At 43.4% G+C, this 19,548-nt stretch overlaps 1 protein-coding gene across 2 annotated transcripts in view; it reads right to left on the bottom strand.

Moving 5' to 3' along the window:
* TAPT1 (transmembrane anterior posterior transformation 1) overlaps positions 1–19,548 on the bottom strand; it is a 149,492-nt gene that overhangs the window by 61,333 nt on the left and 68,611 nt on the right. The gene's annotated exons all lie outside the window — the stretch shown is intronic.

Raw genomic sequence — 19,548 nt, 5'->3', positions numbered from 1 at the left:
GCCGCGAGGTGAGGTAGGTGTCAGGGTGTGGGTGGCCTGGCTGCAGAGGCCCTGAGGTAAGCCGGTGCAGGGCACATGGGGCAGCTCCATTCCCCTTGCCTCACAGAGGTGGCACTGACACACCATGTTGCCTCCTGCCCCACCTCAAGCAAGCAGAAGTGTTTTCCCCATGCATGGGGAAAAAATAAGACACCCTCTGAAAATAAGCCCTAGTGCTTATTTTGGGACCCAAAAGAAAATAAGACCCAATCTTATTTTGGGGGAAACATGGTTCTTACAACAAACCCAAGAATTACAAACTTCCCCCAGATATTTGCAGAACAATAATCTTAAATGAAACATAACAATTATTTTCTTAACTTTCTCAGTATTTTTCAAAGGAGGCTCTAAGGGGTTATTGCAAGAAAGTTAATTTCTCTGAAGTGTCTTGACTATGTAGGAACCAGGAAAATGCAGAAATTCAAGTATGTTGCTTGAATTAGCACTTAGACCACTCCATAGTGTTTTACAGCCCTCTGTAAGTGGCTTACCCAGTCAGCATATTGCCCCCAACAATCTGGGTCCTCATTTTACTGATGTTGGAAGGATTGAAGGCTGAATTAACCTTCATCTGGTCAGGATCAAACTCCTCGCAGTGGGAATGTAGAGTTAGCCTGCAATACTGCATTCTAACCACTATGCCACCATGGCTCTTTTTGTCTGACTTCTTGCATTTCTAACAGTCAAAGCTACAAATGAAAACTGCCTAGAAAGACTCTGTTCATCTGTTACATAGAATAAAAGCCATGTTCTATACTCACCATGAAGACGCTCTATGTGACATCACATTCCAGCCTATAAAGGAAGTGAAAGTGCTCTCCCCACAGTCTGATTTACAAGAAACAAAAGAGAGGGAGGGAGGGAGAGAGAGAGAGAGAGAGAGAGAGAGAGAGAGAGAGAGAGAGAGAGAGAGGTTGTCATGTAGCTACACTACGTATCTTACTCATATGAAAAAGAGGGAAAGTGATTTGGGCCCCTTTCATTACCCTCACAGTGGACAAATTGCAAGAGTAAAAAGGGTTTTTATTCTAGATGAAAGGAACCAATCATTCTGCCTCAATTTATAACGAACTCCAGCAAAAAAGGAGTAAAGCAAAACTCTAATACGGAATGAATTTACTTGTGAGATATGTGCTACCTACCCCAAAAATGAAATGTCTCTATTTACAAAAAAAATAAAAAAGTTTGTTTACAAATATATACAATACTGCTCTAAGTAATAGTATACAGACATCACCAAGAAGGTAAAACTAACCCAAATATTGGAGTACAGTCACTATGGGATGACAGTAATCTGACCAAACTAATGTTTAATCTTGGCACACATGTAAATTACCTTAATGGAGGAAAAGAAAAATATTCAAGAAATTTAAAATATACAATGGAGGTAATCAGACTTAATTAAAGCAAAGGTTGTTCTACTTCTATAGATTTGGTTTAAGGAAAGTGATAAATTTAAATCTGGCAAAAATGTGGTATATTACATTAATCCCATTACCCAGAGCAGGACATTAGTATGTCCAATAATAAATATGCTTTGACAAAAATGTTGCCTTGTGCAGACATCAACTTTTCTCTAAAGATTGATTTAAGGTAGTAGTAGTTTTACTTTAGTAATTAAAGAAAGTATGACTTTGGGTTGGACTTCTTTTTATAATGAATTTTTTTTTTCCTTGCCAAACCAAGTCTGTTATTGGAAACAACATCTGTCTTGCAGAGGTTGGTGGTGCTGGAGGCCTAATTCACCCATCTGATTCTTTTGGGACATAGCCATACATTCTTAGGCATCAAAGCACACCGGAAAGGATTTCTTAACATAAACTTCAAATACTTGTGCAATCAGAATTAACTTTTAGCAATCATATGCTAGCCAAATGATAGAAATATATAGGTAGTCCTCTTATAGCAACTATAATTGGGACTGGCAACTCAATCATAAGTGAGGGAATTAAAATGCAACTATTTTTACAATCTTGCTTCAGCTTTCTGTCTTAACTGGGAGCAGTCACTGAACAAAGAAACCACTAAACTAGGACTACGTGTACTGGCTACCTTAAGAAACTCAGAAACTCCCAAATTTGTGATTATATCCTCAATAAATTATAAACCAAAGCATACAAACAGATTAATTGAAAAAAGCATTAAACTGTCCCACCTGCCTCTCTGTTTATAGATAAGCTCCAGAGACAGAATACAGAAAGAAGGATATAAAAATTACATCTTTCATATAGTTGTAAATAAAGATTATTATTGAACTAGAAAGGCTGTTTATGTTTTTGGAATATTTTAGAATGAAATAATATATAGCACCTGATCTGAATAATGTACAAGAGGCAAAAATAAAAGGAAAGAGCTGTAGGGCACTTAATCTCTGTTGAGATCTTGAAAAAAAATAGAATGAAGGGAGGAGCACTTTTAGTTTCCATATAGAATAGAATATGATGCTGTGCCTAAACAAATATTTTTCAAGCAGTTCAGTCCAAAGAGAATATCCACGGAGAAAGGAAGACAATGAGCAGACACCATCAATAGATTTAGCTACTTTTGTACCTCATTTCTCAAAATTGCAATTGTTTTAAATAGTTCCACCTATATGATGGAATGACGCCTTTTTCTATCACAATGTTGGTTAAACATATGGACAGGTCAAGAAAACTACAAAGCACCAACCTTTTTTTATTATTAAACAAGCATACAGGAGTATTCCATAATAAATTGAGCAACAAAAAAGAAGACCAAATCTGAAACATTTATGAAATATTGACAATATCAAAAAGGTATTTTGAGCTGTGCCACTAATGGATAGGTTGGGTATTATATATATCCATTGATGGAAAAACATCCCTCAGTAACATAAAATATTATTCCATCCCAATCTCTAAAATTTACTCTAGGATGCTGGGGAAATCTTGCAGAATAGATTTGGAATACAAAATGGGAAGGGATGAGAAATCACTTTACAGTTACTCAAACAATGAATCTGAATTGTGTTCAAAGCCTTTGCAGCACCTTTTGTATGTTGATTGGAGCAGGGGTCTCCAACCTTGGTCCCTTTAAGACTTTTGGACTTCAACTCCCAGACTTTGGGAGTTGAAATCCACAAGTCTTAAAGGAACCAAGGTTAGAGGCACTCAACAATTGATTAAAGTACCTGCACTGCTGGCAAGACAATTCATACATTCATTTTTTCCCATGAGCCCTGTGATAGGTAATCTATACAATGTTGATTTATTTACTGATTTACCAGTATTTACTTGTTCTTTTATATGGCTACCAATTTACCAGGCAACACTGGGTGTCTAATAAAATTTAAAAATATCAAGCAAATAAAGTGGGTTATATATGAAATGTTCTTCTTCTATGCAGATAAAAAATAATGTCAGCAATAGTAAATGTTAATAACTGTTGATTGTTTAGAGCAGGGGTGTCAAACTCAAAGCCGTGGAGTGCTTAGATCTGCCCATGGGGCCGCCCTACAAACAGTGAAAGACGAGCCTGTGGTGCCTCTGCTGCCCCATTTTCGGCCTGGATGACCTCCTCCTGCCCTCTGCCAGTGAAAACAGAGCTCGAGGGCTGCACATACTCCCTGGGCCCCGTTTTCGGCCTGCAGGGCCTCCTACTGCCCTCTGCCAGCAAAAACTGAGCTCGGGAGGCCATGCACATTGTTGCCCTTGTCGCTGGCAGAGGGCAGCAGGAGGCCATCCAGACCAAAAACAGGGCCCCAGGGGCATGCGCAGGCTCAGTTTTTGCTGGCAGAGGGCTAGCAAAACAAACTAAAAGCAAAACAAAATAAAAAGAGAAATGTTTCCCACTTTGCATTTGAGCATCCAAGAAGGGACAGGTAAGAAGAAAGGGAAAGATGAAAGACAAAGAAAAAAAAGGGAAGAGAGCAAGGAGGGAAAAAGAAAGAAGAATGAAGAGGGAACAAAAAAGAAGAAAAGGAAGGAAGGAAGGAAGGAAGGAAGGAAGGAAGGAAGGAAGGAAGGACCTAGCACTTGGCCACTAGCAGCCCTGCTGTCCTTTCGCCATCCAGTTGTCTCCTCCTCCTGACCTTTCCTGGTGGTCTTCCATCTTTTCACTGAAGATGCTTTCGTTACAAAGCTGGGTCTCCTTGCGTGGAGAGGGAATTGGCCTCCCTCTGACCCACTGTTGTGTCTTGCCCGCTCTCACCGCAGCCGGGGCCTTCTTATCTGCTTCCGAACGCTGAGGAATGTCCTAGTATGCCTCCCGGCCCCAGCCCTGGCTCCATGCCCAGACAGGCTGAGGAGGAGGAAGCACCTCCCGGCCCCAGCCCTGGCTCCATGCCCAGGCAAACGGAGCAACTAGACCCCTCCCCCTCCCCCACAGCTTGTGAGCCTGAGGGAGGTCAATTACCAACAGCTGCCGACTGGAGTGACCCTCGCTTCAGAAGAATTGATAGGCGGCGGCGTCAGAAGGAAGGGAGGGGCAGGCCTGGATAAGTGCTGAGTCATGGAGCCACACCCCATGGCCTATATAAAGGATCTGCTTTCTGGCATTCTCTGAGTCACTTTCTGGTCTCCTGCCTGCCTTGAGGACTTTGCTAGGACTTTGGCAGAGCTGCAGAGGCACGCCTGATTCGGATTTCCCTGACCCGGCCATCAGCGGAGTGGTGGAAAACGACATCTTGCCTGACTCCTACACATCTACACCACAAGATGGATCAGCAAAAGCTGGCGCAGATTGTGCAGCAGCTACAAGTGTCAAGGTTCCAGAAAAACCTCTTCTGCATAAAAAAAACTCAGAAGCCATTGTTTTTCAGAGTTCTTTACTAGCATGAGGAAACTGGCACACGATGAGTGAAATTCCAAAACTGAATTTCCGGATTCTTTTCCCAGTTATACAAACCCCAAGAGTCCCACCCCCCTGACCCCTTTGATGGTCACATGGTCCTACGTTCTCCCAGTTCATTCGAATATCTTCTTGCCACTCTTCCTGCAGATGTGAACACCATCCGACCTTGACCGCTTGAAGAATGTTACCATACCCCTCAGCCCCCCTTCTTCCCCTCAGGGGAAAAATGTGGCAGCGTCTGGAACCCTAAAGTCTAGTATGGTTTCCAGGCCTGACAGGCGTCCCCCCTTGGAAAAGAAGCTATATCCTAGGAAACAAAACAAAAAGTTGATAAAGAAGAGTGTCAGTGGTCCACACTTCCCTTCTACCCCCCCTCCACTCTCCAAGAGTTTTTTTAGGTTTGTCAGGGAAAGTGTCGTGAAATTGTTTAATCAAATTGTCCGCATTTACTTTCCAACTTTTGACCCAAGTAGATTCAGATAATGGATATCCCTTCCAGTGGACTAAATATTGTAATTGACCTCTGTATAGTCTAGAGTCAAGGATTTTCTTGATTTCATAGTGGGTTTCACCTTGGATTATCAAGGGTGCTGGGGGAGCGGCAGGTTGAGGTCTCAGACCAGACTGTCTAGCAGGTTTTAATAAGCTAGTATGGAATACCGGGTGTATTTTCCCTAACATTCGAGGGAGCTTGAGTTGGACGGTAACGGGATTAATAATTTTACAATGGGGAAAGGACCCAAAATTTTGGACCGAATTTTCTGCTGGGTATTCTCAACCTCAGATACTTAGTAGATAAAAGACTTTATCTCCAATGCGAAAAGGGGTTGAAGGAACGGTGTTTGTCAGCTTGGGCTTTGTAATTCGAGCTGTCACAGCTAAGGCCTTTTGTATTTTCCCAACCTTTTTCAACGAATTCATCCAGTCCGTTAGGGAAACGGAAGTGGGGGTTGCAGGGAGTTCAGGCATTGGAACGAAGTCCATGCCGTGGTTACTTGAAAAGGGTTAACCCGTGCTGCTGTGTACAGCATTATTATATGCGACTTCTGCAAATGGTAACAAATCTGACCAGTTTTCTTGTTGGTAATTTACATAACACCGTATGTATTGTTCCACCATCGAGTTCAATTTTCAGCCCATTGGTCTCCGGATGGAACCCAGAACTAAGTCCTTGAGACGACCCAATGGACCGTAGGAACTCTCCAGAACTTGGCTGTGAATTGAACACCCTGTCGGATATTATCCTTTAGGAACTCCATGCAGTCTGTAGATGTGTTTGATGAAGAGCTTTGCTAATTTTCTTGCCGATGGCAATCCGCTGCACGCAGTGAAATGGGCCTGTTTAGAGAACAAGTCCACTACGGTCCATATCACTGTATTTCCCCCACTAGGTGGGAGTTCAACAATAAAATCCATGGCAGTCTCTGAGTCAGGCAAAAGTCGAACTTATCTTGCTGAAGTCACTTACTGGTCTCCTGCCTGCCTTGAGGACTTTGCTAGGACTTTGGCAGAGCTGCAGAGGCACGCCTGATTCGGATTTCCCTGACCCGGCCGTCAGCGGAGGAGTGGAAAACGACATCTTGCCTGACTCCTACACATCTACACCACAAGATGGATCAGCAAAAGCTGGCGCAGATTGTGCAGCAGCTACAAGTGTCAAGGTTCCAGAAAAACCTCTTCTGCATAAAAAAAACTCAGAAGCCATTGTTTTTCAGAGTTCTTTACTAGCATGAGGAAACTGGCACACGATGAGTGAAATTCCAAAACTGAATTTCCGGATTCTTTTCCCAGTTATACAAACCCCAAGAGTCCCACCCCCCTGACCCCTTTGATGGTCACATGGTCCTACGTTCTCCCAGTTCATTCGAATATCTTCTTGCCACTCTTCCTGCAGATGTGAACACCATCCGACCTTGACCGCTTGAAGAATGTTACCATACCCCTCAGCCCCCCTTCTTCCCCTCAGGGGAAAAATGTGGCAGCGTCTGGAACCCTAAAGTCTAGTATGGTTTCCAGGCCTGACAGGCGTCCCCCCTTGGAAAAGAAGCTATATCCTAGGAAAGAAAACAAAGAGTTGATAAAGAAGAGTGTCAGTGGTCCACACTTCCCTTCTACCCCCCCTCCACTCTCCAAGAGTTTTTTTAGGTTTGTCAGGGAAAGTGTCGTGAAATTGTTTAATCAAATTGTCCGCATTTACTTTCCAACTTTTGACCCAAGTAGATTCAGATAATGGATATCCCTTCCAGTGGACTAAATATTGTAATTGACCTCTGTATAGTCTAGAGTCAAGGATTTTCTTGATTTCATAGTGGGTTTCACCTTGGATTATCAAGGGTGGTGGGGGAGCGGCAGATTGAGGTCTCAGACCAGACTGTCTAGCAGGTTTTAATAAGCTGGTATGGAATACCGGGTGTATTTTTCCCAACATTCAAGGGAGCTTGAGTTGGACGGTAACGGGATTAATAATTTTTACAATGGGGAAAGGACCCAAAAATTTTGGACCAAATTTTCTGCTGGGTATTCTCAACCTCAGATACTTAGTAGATAAAAAGACTTTATCTCCAATGTGAAAAGGGGGTTCAAGGGAACGGTGTTTGTCAGCTTGGGCTTTGTAATTCCGAGCTGTCACCGCTAAGGCCTTTTTTGTATTTTCCCAACCTTTTTTCAACGAATTCATCCAGTCCATTAAGGAAACGGAAGTGGGGGGTTGCACAGGGAGTTCAGGCATTGGAACGAAGTCCATGCCAGTGGTTACTTGAAAAGGGGTTAACCCCGTGCTGCTGTGTACAGCATTATTATATGCGACTTCTGCAAATGATAACAAATCTAACCAGTTTTCTTGTTGGTAATTTACATAACACCGTATCTACTGTTCCACCATCGAGTTCAATTTTTCAGCCGCTCCATTGGTCTCCGGATGGAACCCAGAAGTAAGTCCTTGAGACGACCCAATGGACCGTAGGAACTCCCTCCAGAACTTGGCTGTGAATTGAACACCCCTGTCGGATATTATCCTTTTAGGAACTCCATGCAGTCTGTAGATGTGTTTGATGAAGAGCTTTGCTAATTTTCTTGCCGATGGCAATCCGGTGCACGCAGTGAAATGGGCCTGTTTAGAGAACAAGTCCACTACGGTCCATATCACTGTATTTCCCCCACTAAATGGGAGTTCAACAATAAAATCCATAGCAATCTCTTCCCAGGGTCTGGTGGGTTCGGCTACGGGTTGTAGGATCCAGGGGGTTTCCCTGGTCTGGACTTCATGGTAGCGCAGGTAACACAGCTCCGGACATAGTCTTCGACATCTGATGGGGGTGCAGGGTTTCATTAATTAGTTGCATAAAAACAGCTGGAGCCCCTTGGAGGCCAAAAAGCATGACACGGTATTGGAAACTGCCCAAGGGGCAGTTGAAAGCCGTTTTCCATTCATCACCTTCCTTGATGCAGACGCGGTAATAGGCTTCCCTTAAATCCAATCTGGTGAAAATTTTGCCTTTTGAAAAGTGGTTCAACAAATCGTGCATAAGTGGTAAAGGGTATGTGTTTTGTATGCAAATTGCATTGATATTTTTGAAGTCAATACACAATCTAAGCGAACCATCTTTCTTTTGTTTAAATAGCACAGGCGCAGCTACAGGTGATTTTGCTGGTTCAATGAACCCTCTGGCTAGGTTAGTGTCAATGTATTTTCTTAGTTCAGACATTTCGGCTGGTGTCATTGAATACATTTTGGGTTTTGGTAATTTTGCCCCCGGGTGCAATTCAATTGCGCAATCAGTTTGTCGGTGGGGGGTAAGAGGTTACATTCATTCTCGCTAAAAACATCTGATAAAGCCATGTATGCTCTAGGGATGCGTGGTTCATTAGGAGATGGATTGGATATGATGGTTGTTGGTTTCCTCTGGTGGTCATTTTGGATAAGGTTTTTTTCGGTAGGGGGAATTGGGTCTAAGGGTCTGAAAGTCCATATAATTTTCCTGAATCCATCCTTCCATTTGATTGTGGGTTCCCATTTGTCCAACCAAGCTAAACCCAGGATGATGGATTCTGACATCTTTGGAATTACTATGAATCTTATAAGTTCATAATGGGCTCCAATTTCTAAGCGAACCAGTTGTGTGATTTGGGTCGCTGAAACGCCACCAATCAAGGTTCCATCTACTTGGTGGAATTTAATTGGGTGTTTCAAGGGAAATGTTTTTATACAGAGTTGGGCGACCGTAGAGGTTGAAATTAGGCATCTGGTGCATCCTGTGTCCACAATAGCCTCTAAATCTTTTTTGGCCCCTCCCCCTGGAATTAATAAGTTTACTTTGATAGCAAATGGAGGAATGGGTGCACTCACCATTGGGTCGTTTTCTGCTTGGTTTGAGTCATCAAAAGGTGAATCAGATGACGGAAGGTCAGTAGGGAGGTCTATGGCTTGTCTTGCAAAGCGACTGGTATTTGGATTGTTTCGAGGGGGTTTGCGTGGTCGGGTAGCAGTTGGTGGGCGATACTGTGGGAGGGGTGTTGGGGCTAGGCAAACTGACGCCCGATGTCCTAGTTTTCCACAACGGTAGCATTTGATTATTGTTGAAGGCTGAAAGGTGGAGGGTGTGGTTGGTCTTAAGAGGGAGGGTCTTGTAGGTGGTCGTTGTGGAGTTGTGGTTGGTGATTGGCTTTGGAGGGGGTTGAATTCTCTGTCCAGAGCGATGGACACGTTGTACCAGTCATTTAGTTGTTCTGGGATTCCTCTAGTGGAGCAGGCTTTTCTGATGTTTTGATCAATGGCCTCTTTGAAGTAGTGGAGGACCCGATCTGGCCAATGTCTAAGATTGCCAGCAACCCTTCTGAAATCCCATACAAATTGTTTTAGAGGCTTGTTACCTTGCTTCATCATTTTTAAGGTGGTTTCACATTCTGCAATTAGGTCATCATCTTGAAACCGGTTGCGAAGCAGTGCCATAAATCCGTGAACATCGTTTAGTTCTGGTGCACGTTCATTGTGTAGTTGAGCTATCCATTCTGAGGCTAGCCCCACGTTCATACCATCTGAGATGGCGTTGATTAGGCTTCTTTCTGATGGGTATTGATGTCTATATTGTTCAACGTAAGCCTCAATTCTGCTGAGAAAGTAAGCCAGGTGGTGTGGATTCCCATCAAAGGTTGGTTTGAAAGAAGGAGGGGCTGGGGGAGGGGTGCAGGTGGGTTTAGCTGGCCTGCTTGCGGTTGAAGAGGGATTTGGGGGACGGCCGTTGCTGTTGTGGCTGGTTGCTGAATTGTGAAGGGGGGTGGAATTCCCCCTGGCTGCTGAGAAGATCCAACAAGGGCCGCGCCCCCTCCGGGAGTACATCGCGGAGTTCCGGATGCTGTGCCACGATTCGGACTGGAACGAAATAGCACTGGCGGACACGTTCCAGAGGGGCCCCGGTGGATGGCGGCACTCTTTTTCCCTGCGTGTACTACTCGCGGAAGCTCAACCCTTCTGAGCGCAACTATACCATCTGGGAAAAGGAGTTGCTGGCTATCAAGGCCGCGTTCGAGGCTTGGCGGCACCACCTGGAGGGGGCCTGGCATCAGGTGGAGGTCCGAACGGACCATCGGAACCTCGAACATCTCACCACGGCTCGGAAGTTGAACCAGCGGCAGATCCGGTGGTCGCTTTTCTTTGCCCGGTTCAACTTCCGCGTCACCTATATCCCCAGCGGCCACAACCGGAGGGCAGACGCCCTGTCCCGTAAGCCGGAGTACCTGAGCGCCCAAGACCCTCTTCCTCCACGGACAGTACTGCCGGCGGAAGCCTTGGCTGCCGCCCGGGAACTGGTGGACTTACAGGCCCGGGTGCGAGAGGCGCAGCGCCAAGACGCCTGGTCTCAGCAGCGGCGAGCAGAGGCGGGCCCCACGTCTCCGTGGACATTGGAAGACGACGTACTCAAGTTCCGGGGGCGGTTGTATGTGCCCACGGGACCGCTCCGGTCCCTCGTCGTGGCCCAGTGCCACAACCCTGCCGCGGGCCATTTCGGGTTTTTCAAGACTCTCAACCTGGTGACGCGGACCTTCTGGTGGCCCCGGGTGCGGCATGACGTCCATGCCTACGTGACGTCCTGCGTGCCGTGCCGGCAAGCCAAGGCCACCACGGGGGCCCCTCCCGGTCTCCTCCAGCCCTTGCCGACTCCTGACAGACCCTGGGGGGCGATTTCCATGGACTTCCTGACGGACCTGCCGCCGTCCTCGCGGTTCACCACAGTGCTGGTGGTGGTGGACATGCTCACCAAGATGGCACACTTCATCCCGTGCCGCGGGCTGCCCACCGCCACCAAGACGGCCCGTCTCTTCTTGCAGCACGTCTTCCGCCTCCACGGTCTGCCGGACAGGGTGGTGTCGGACCGTGGGGCGCAGTTCACGGCTCGCTTTTGGAAGAGCCTGATGGCCGCATTGGAGGTACAGGTGTGCCTGTCGTCGGCGCACCATCCGGAGACCGACTGCGGGACGAAGGTCATCGGCGTCCTAGAGCAGTACCTCCGGTGCTTCGTGAACCAGCAGCAGGACAACTGGGCCGATTACCTGTCCCTGGCGGAGTTCGCATTCAACAACTCCCAACACACCTCCACCCAGACCACCCAGTTCCTGGCCAACTTGGAGTATCTTCCCTCTGGCGCCCCCGGACTCCCCGTTTCCTGAGACACAGTCCTTTCTCTCCGAGTTGCACACGGTCCAGCAGATGGTGCGTCGGCAGCTGAATCGGGCGAAGGAGGACTACAAGCGGGTCGCCGATCATTCCCGACGGGCAACACCCCCGCTGGTGGTCGGAGACCGCGTGTGGCTCTCCACAAAGCATCTCCTGTCCGACCGGCCGACGAGGAAACTGGACCACCGGTTCATCGGTCCGTCGAGGCGGTCATCAATCCGGTGGCCTACCGGCTGACCCTGCCGTGTTCCATGCGGATCCATCCCGTCTTCCACCGGTCCTTGCTGGTCCCTGAGGCCCCGCCGTGTCCCCTCCGGCACCCGGCGCCATCCACGAGGACAGGGCGGAGGAGTACGAGGTGCACAGCATACGCGACTCCCGCTGGCTGAAGGGGCGCTTCCAATACCTGGTCGCGTGGCAAGGGTATGGAACCGAGTTCACCTGGGTCGACACCTCCGACGTCCACGCCCCGGACCTGGTGCGGGCCTTCCACAAGTAGAACCTGGCCCGACCGCATCCCGATCGTCAGCCCCAGGGGAAGGGCCCTGCGGTGAGGGATAGTGTTGTGTCTTGCCCGCTCTCACCGCAGCCGGGGCCTTCTTATCTGCTTCCGAACGCTGAGGAATGTCCTAGTATGCCTCCCGGCCCCAGCCCTGGCTCCATGCCCAGACAGACTGAGGAGGAGGAAGCACCTCCCGGCCCCAGCCCTGGCTCCATGCCCAGGCAAACGGAGCAACTAGACCCCTCCCCCTCCCCCACAGCTTGTGAGCCTGAGGGAGGTCAATTACTAACAGCTGCCGACTGGAGTGACCCTCGCTTCAGAAGAATTGATAGGCAGCGGTGTCAGAAGGAAGGCAGGGGCAGGCCTGGGTAAGTGCTGAGTCATGGAGCCACACCCCATGGCCTATATAAAGGATCTGCTTTCTGGCATTCTCTGAGTCAGGCAAAGTCGAACATATCTTGCTGAAGTCACTTTCTGGTCTCCTGCCTGCCTTGAGGACTTTGCTAGGACTTTGGCAGAGCTGCAGAGGCACACCTGATTCGGATTTCCCTGACCCGGCAGTCAGCGGAGGAGTGGGACACGACACCCACACACTTTGCCCTCCCGCACACAGCATGAGCAACCTGGCTAAGCAGAGCAAGCAAGCAAGCAGTAGGCTTGAGTAGGAGGTAAGCGCAGTTGGGCACCCTCTCGGGGAAGTGGGGCTGAGAGGTCTCAGTGCCCTAGGAGCTTGAGGGCCAGGCTGAGTGCTTGTCTTCTGCTGCCTAGGGCTCTGGATAGACTGCACCTCCATCCGGGTGTCCTCTGCATGGCCTGACAGGGACGGCAAAGCTCCTCTGGAGGACAAGGGTTTGGCGCTTTCCCTGGTCTCGCCTTCATCCGCTGGAGACAATGGATGCCCCCAGCCCTGACCGGGCCACCACAGGTGCCCCCGACATGAGTCGAACTGGCCACATACCCCCGCCCATGCCAATGTCAAACATAATCCTGATGCGGCCCTCAATGAAATAGAGTTTGACACTCCTGGTTTAGAAATTTCTGCCCAGAGCTATATATTTTAATCAGTAAAACAGAATTGGTTTCTATTTACAGAATGAGCTTGTACCAACACATTTCAGTCAGATTTCAAGTGGGAATTCTCACTGTAACAAAAAGCTTTGGTCAAATCCTTCATCTGACCATGAAACCCAGGGTATAACTTTAGGCAATTGTTAGGTAAGTGAGCCCCTGTGGATTTTACTCCGTTAGTCATTTTCACTATAGGGGGTGGTGCTCATCTCTGTTTCAAGGCATTGGGGTCTCAAACCTGGGCTGCTGGCTTTCTAGCTGACAAGCCCAGCATCTTAACCACTGAACCACCACACAGCCATTATTAGGTAGCTGAACAAATTAAATCATTGAATGATGGTTATGAATACTTATATTGCATCCATCTTCAAGATCAGAGACATTTGATAAACTAGAGACATTTGATAAAGTATTAAAATTGCACACAATGTGGATAGAAGATTCCAGTCATTTTGCCACATTTTTAATTATAACCTATATTCATACTATGTTCTAGACAGCAGCATTAAATGGATTTGCTTGCACTTAGAAATGAAACAGAGGCAGACCTGGTTAATAAATACTTAAGCAATATGAGAGATATCCAGGAAACTCTGAGATTGTACAATAGATGGGAAATTGACAAAATAGTTCTGAAGAAAATAAGGGCAAACCATTTGCATTTTGTTCTGAAAATACCACATGGAGGTATTCATACAGACCCTAGCTGAAGGTGAGCAGAAGGGCTGAGGTAGAACTTCCCCAAAATTCCTGGGGTGATACCAGGAGTTTGAAGGGTAAAGCTCCCTACAAAAGCCTGAAGTGCTCCGGATCTGAGGCTTTTCTGCCTCTGGCGGAATTAATAACCGCGACCAGCTCTGGGACCAATATTGGATTATAAAAGGATTTTATACTGGACAGAACAGAAGCAGGAGGACTGTAATTGCAAGTAACGATTCTTAACTCTCTGTTATCTTGTTTCAACTTGAAAATAAGAAGGAAATGGCACCATGAGCTTAACAAGTTAACGAGCGGAAAGTGAAAGTGAGAAAGCTGTTGTTATTTCGTGTAGCGCTGCCAGAGACTGTTGGAGGTTTTTAAATATAGGTATAAAAGGACAAAGGCAAGAGGTTTTAAGACTGTGTTTGTAGAGGACTTAAAAAGAATTATTATTAACTTTAACCTTAGGAAAATAAAAATCTAATAGAAGATGGCAGCCAAACAAATAAAAACAACTACTACTAGAAGTGCTGGAGTATCCCCAGCTCACACAGCAGATACGAAAGCATTAAATTTAGAAGCATTACAGGAAAATCTGAAAGATTTTGTGAAAGAATCCCTGAATGATGCTATAAACTTGCAAACTTCTCTTATTGAAGAGAAATTTAAACAAATGGCAGATGAGATGTCAGAAAGGAAAAATCAGATGTCAGAAATTCAAGAAGGAAATAAATTAAGGAAGGATTTGTTGTAGCAGTTCAATGTCTGGCCTTAAATTTGATTCAGTTGGAAGAAGAAGTAGAGGAAATTAAGCAATCTTAACTTAAAGTTAGAAAATAAAATGGAGGAAGTTCAGGTTAAAGTGGAGAAAGCAGATGACAAAATTGTTTTGGTACAATATGGGGCGATGGAATTTGCTTTAAGAATCAGAGGGTTGAAGGAAAATAAACAAGAGAATCTTAGAGAAATATTTTCTGAAGCCTTTGCAGAGATAATAGGGAAACAACCAGCAGATGTGACGTTTCAAATTGACAACATTTATCTTGTGAATTCTTGGATTGCTAGACAGAAGCAGCTGCCAAGAGATGTGGTCATTTATTTTACAACTAGAAGAGTGAGAAATGAAATTTTACAAGCTTCTTATAAGGGGGAAAAATTCAAGTAGCTGGTCAAGAAATTTTAATATTGAAAGAAATCCCTCCTAAAATGCTGAGAAGTAGAAAGGAATATGCATTTCTGATGAATGAACTTAAAAAACAACAGATAGAGTACAGATGGGATATTCCAGCTGGGATTATAGTGTTTCAAGCAGGAAAAGCACATCGCCTTAATACAATTTGGAAAGCGAGAGATTATTACGTTAATGTACTAAAAGCTGGAAGCCCACCGTCACCAGAAGGCAGGAGAAGAGATGTGGATGAAACAAAGAAGGGAAAAGAGGTGAAGCAGGCACAAGACCAAGCTGGAGCTATAGTTATGGAGGAAGACTTACTGCAAGTCTTGGACACATCTAAAGTGGGATTAGAAGGTGTAAAAGAACAAAGGTTGACAAGAGCAGCTATTAAACGTAAGGAACAAGAAGCAAAGGCCCAACAAATTCAAGTGGCAACTACCAAAACAGAAGCAGTGGGAGGAGCAAGGCCGAAAGTTAAGGCTGATTTGCAGCTGATGCTCCAAGAGCTTCAGATTGCAAAAAATGGCAATTAGACTCTTATCCTGGAATGTTAATGGTTTGAATTCACCACAGAAGAGAAGGAAGATATCTCATTATTTGAAACAATTTAAAAATGATATAGTTTGTTTACAGGAAACACATATTAGAACTTTAGATCAAAAATATCTGATAAACGCAAGGCTGGGTATACACTTTGTTGATTCAGCTCCAGAGAAAAAGAATGAAATAGTTATATATGTAGAGAAGGATTTAGCAGCGAAGTTAATTGAGCTCGACAATCAAGGAAGATATATTGCAATTGAACTTCTACTGGAGGGGAAAAAATACTTTTAATTGGTGTTTATGCACCTAATCAACAACATGAAAAATTCTTTACATTTTTACATAACAGGGATTACATTGGGATTACAAATCGTATATATTAATGGGTGATTGGAATGGAGTAATGGACACTCAAAAAGATAAAAAAGGTCTACAAAGTATTTCAAATCGTGCGAAATTGCCAAAGGCTTTTTTTGATATGATGGAAGATTTAGAACTAAGAGATATTTGGCGAGAACGTAATATTGAAGAAAAAGATTTTACCTTTTTTTCTGATAGACGCCAATCATTTTCTAGGATTGATTTTATTTTAATTACTAATGATTTGCTTTCTAGGATAAAGAAGACCAAGATATGTTCAAGAATTTTGTCTGATCACAGTCCGGTTTGGATAGAACTTGATCAGGAAAAAGGAGCTAGAAGAACGTGGAGGTTGAATGAGAATTTGTTTAAATATGAACAAAATGTAAAAGAATGTAAAAAACAAATGAAAGAATTTTTTGTTATGAATATGCAGAAGGGCACACCTATAGAGATGGTCTGGGATGCAAGTAAGGCTTATATGAGGGGAGTCCTTATACATATGAATAATAAATGTAGAAATAGATTGCAGAAAAAGAGAATGGAGTTAGAGGAGGAAATTAAAAAGAAAGAGCAGCTACTTATAAATAATCCAGGAGATAAAAAATAAAAGAATTAATAAATATATTACAAGGACAATTTAATATGATGATGGCAGAACAGGTGGCAAATAACTTACAATATGTAAAGCATAATACTTTTAATAATGCTAATAAGCCTGGGAGGTGGTTAGCTTATTTAATAAGGAAGAAACAGAGAACACGTACAATTGGTAAGATAGAATATAGAGGTAAAGTAGTATATCAGCAAAATTTGATTAAAAAAGCTTTTTTAGAATTTTACACGAAGTTATATGTTACAGATTCGATTAAAGATATAGATATAGAAAGATACTTACAGGAGCAAGGCATTTATGAACTCACAGTAGAGAAAAGGGAAGAACTGAATCAACATTACTGCAGAGGAAATAATCTTAGCAATTAAACAGCTCAAAATGGGTAAAGCGCCAGGAACAGACGGCTTAACGGCCGTTTATTATAAAAATTTACAAAATGAAATGGTAGAACCGCTTAAAGAATTATTTAATGGAATTCAACTTGGAGGAGAGGTGCCTCCTTCGTGGAGGACAGCCTTTATTTCGATAATACCGAAGGAAGACCAAAACTGTAACAAACCAGAAAATTATAGGCCAATATCGCTTTTAAATATGGATTATAAGATTTTTGCTAAGATATTAGCAAATAAATTAATGCCAGTTATGAATCGAATAATTCACAGGATCAATCAGGATTCATCAGGGGGAGACAAATGAGATATAACATGAGACAAATTGTAAATTTATTGGAATATCTGGAAAGAAACAACCAAGTTTCAGCAGCGCTCTTTTTTCTGGATGCTGAGAAGGCCTTTGATAGATTGAATTGGCAATTTTTATTTAAGTTAATAGAAAAAATGCAATTTGGAGACTATTTTATACAAGCAATTGAAGCAATATATCAGAGGCAAACAGCATGAATAATGGTTAATGGTAGTTTAACAGAACCTTTTAGAATTGAGAAAGGGACGAGACAAGGATGTCCCTTGTCTCCATTGTTGTTTGTTTTAACTTTAGAAATTTTATTGAATAAAATACGTGGTTCGAATCAAATAAAGGGAATTAAAATTAAACATCAAGATTACAGGTTAAGAGCGTTTGCAGATGACTTGGTTGTTACTTTATCTCAACCTATATATTTAGCTATATATGTAAAGGAGATAATTGATCAGTATGGTAAGGTATCTGGATTTAAAGTGAATCAACAAAAGACAAAAATGATAACTAAAAATATGAATACACAACAAAAAGAATTAGAAAGAGTAACTGGATATGAAATAGTAAAGAAGGTTAAATATTTAGGAGTATATATTACAGCTTCGAATGTGAAATTATATAAAAATAATTATGAGGTATTGTGGCAGAAAGTACGGAAGAAATTGGAGAATTGGAAGAAGTTACAATTATCTTTGTTGGGAAGAATAGCAACAATAAAAATGAATGTTTTGCCTAGGTTTTTATTTTTGTTTCAAATGATACCAGTACCTAAAAAGGATGCAAACTTACAGGAATGGCAAAAAGGAATTAGTAATTTTGTTTGGATGAGTAAAAAACCGAGAATAAAGCTAAAAATAATGCAAGATATACGTGAAAGAGGGGGTTTAAAAATGCCTAATTTGAAATTGTATTATGAAGCAGTTGTTCTCTCATTAATTAGTGCTTGGTTTAACTTAACAGAGGAAAGAATTCTGAATATAGAAGGTTATGATTTGTTATATGGATGGCATGCCTATTTACTATATGATAAGAAAGTGGACAAGACTTTTAAAAGCCATATTCTTAGAAATGCTTTGATAAGGGTGTGGAAGAAATAGCAATATAAGCTAGATTACAAGATACCAATATGGGCAATTCCTGGATATATGATAGAGAATATAAATATAGAACAAAAATTGGAGGTGGTTACTTATAAGGAACTTCTTATTGTAGAAAAGGGTAAATTACAATTAAAATCTTTAAATAAAATAAGAGAAGAAGGGATAAATTATACATGGTTTCAGTATGGACAGTTACAAGCCAGATGGAGAATAGACCAGAAAACGGGTATTATGCAAAATGAGCAAAATTTGGTAAAACAAATTATAGAGATCAGGGTCAACTGCATATTAAGAGGTAGTATAATGTATTGATAGAAATAGATTCAGAAACAGAATTAGTTAAGGACTGTAAGATAAAATGGGCACAAAACATATATAAAACCTCAATTTAAACCTAACATACTCATAGCAGATGAATATGGTACATTTGTAGTAGTGGAAATTGAACTTAATGGTGGAAAATCAATAGTGATTGGCATATATAGGCCAAATGATGACAAAAGTAAAATTTATGAATATCTAGTGGATCAGCTAATGCCCTTTTTGTATGAAAATTGGCTTATGTTGGGGATTAGAATGGAGCGACTATACCAGCTCTGGATAGAACGTCCACTAAGGGTATTAAACCCTCACAGGGTAAATTACTAAAGACTTTTTTCAAGATGATGGATAATTTAGTATTAATAGATTCATGGAGATATAAAAATGGTGCTGCCAGAGAATACACCTTATTCTCAGAAATACATAAATCTTTTTCAAGGATTGTCATGATATGGACATCTAAAAAACTCGCAAATAAAATTACAAAGGTGGATATTTTACATAAATCCTTTTCTGATCATAATCCTGTGCTTTTGGTTCTAAGAGAAAAGGGTTCAAGTTTTAGATGGAAATTTTATTTTGCAAAAGGAAAGGATCGTAAAACACTACTGTGTTTCCCCGAAAATAAGACAGGATCTTATTTTCTTTTGAACCCCGAAATAAGGGCTTGGACTTATTATCGGGGTTTTATTATTTTGGGAATGCTCATGATTGCTGCTGTGTTGTGTTGCTGCTTAGAGGGACTTTCCGCTCTATGGTTCCAGGTCCATGAGGCTGCCCGGCTCCCAGAAGACTCGGCAGCAGGCAGCTGGCCCAACCAGCTGCTATTCCACTTCCAGTTGGGGTTTTGAAGCTGCAGAGGAAGCCAGCCTCAGTGCTGGGATGGCGGTGGCGCAGACTCACCAAGCAGGGCTGTGGCTCCCTTCACCCTTCGCCGCCTCTCTGCCC

The sequence above is a fragment of the Ahaetulla prasina genome, chromosome 8 (assembly GCF_028640845.1).
Source record: "Ahaetulla prasina isolate Xishuangbanna chromosome 8, ASM2864084v1, whole genome shotgun sequence".
Lineage (NCBI taxonomy): Eukaryota > Metazoa > Chordata > Lepidosauria > Squamata > Colubridae > Ahaetulla > Ahaetulla prasina.
Note: the sequence above shows the minus strand (reverse complement) of the source record. Positions and strands in the feature narration are given on the sequence as shown.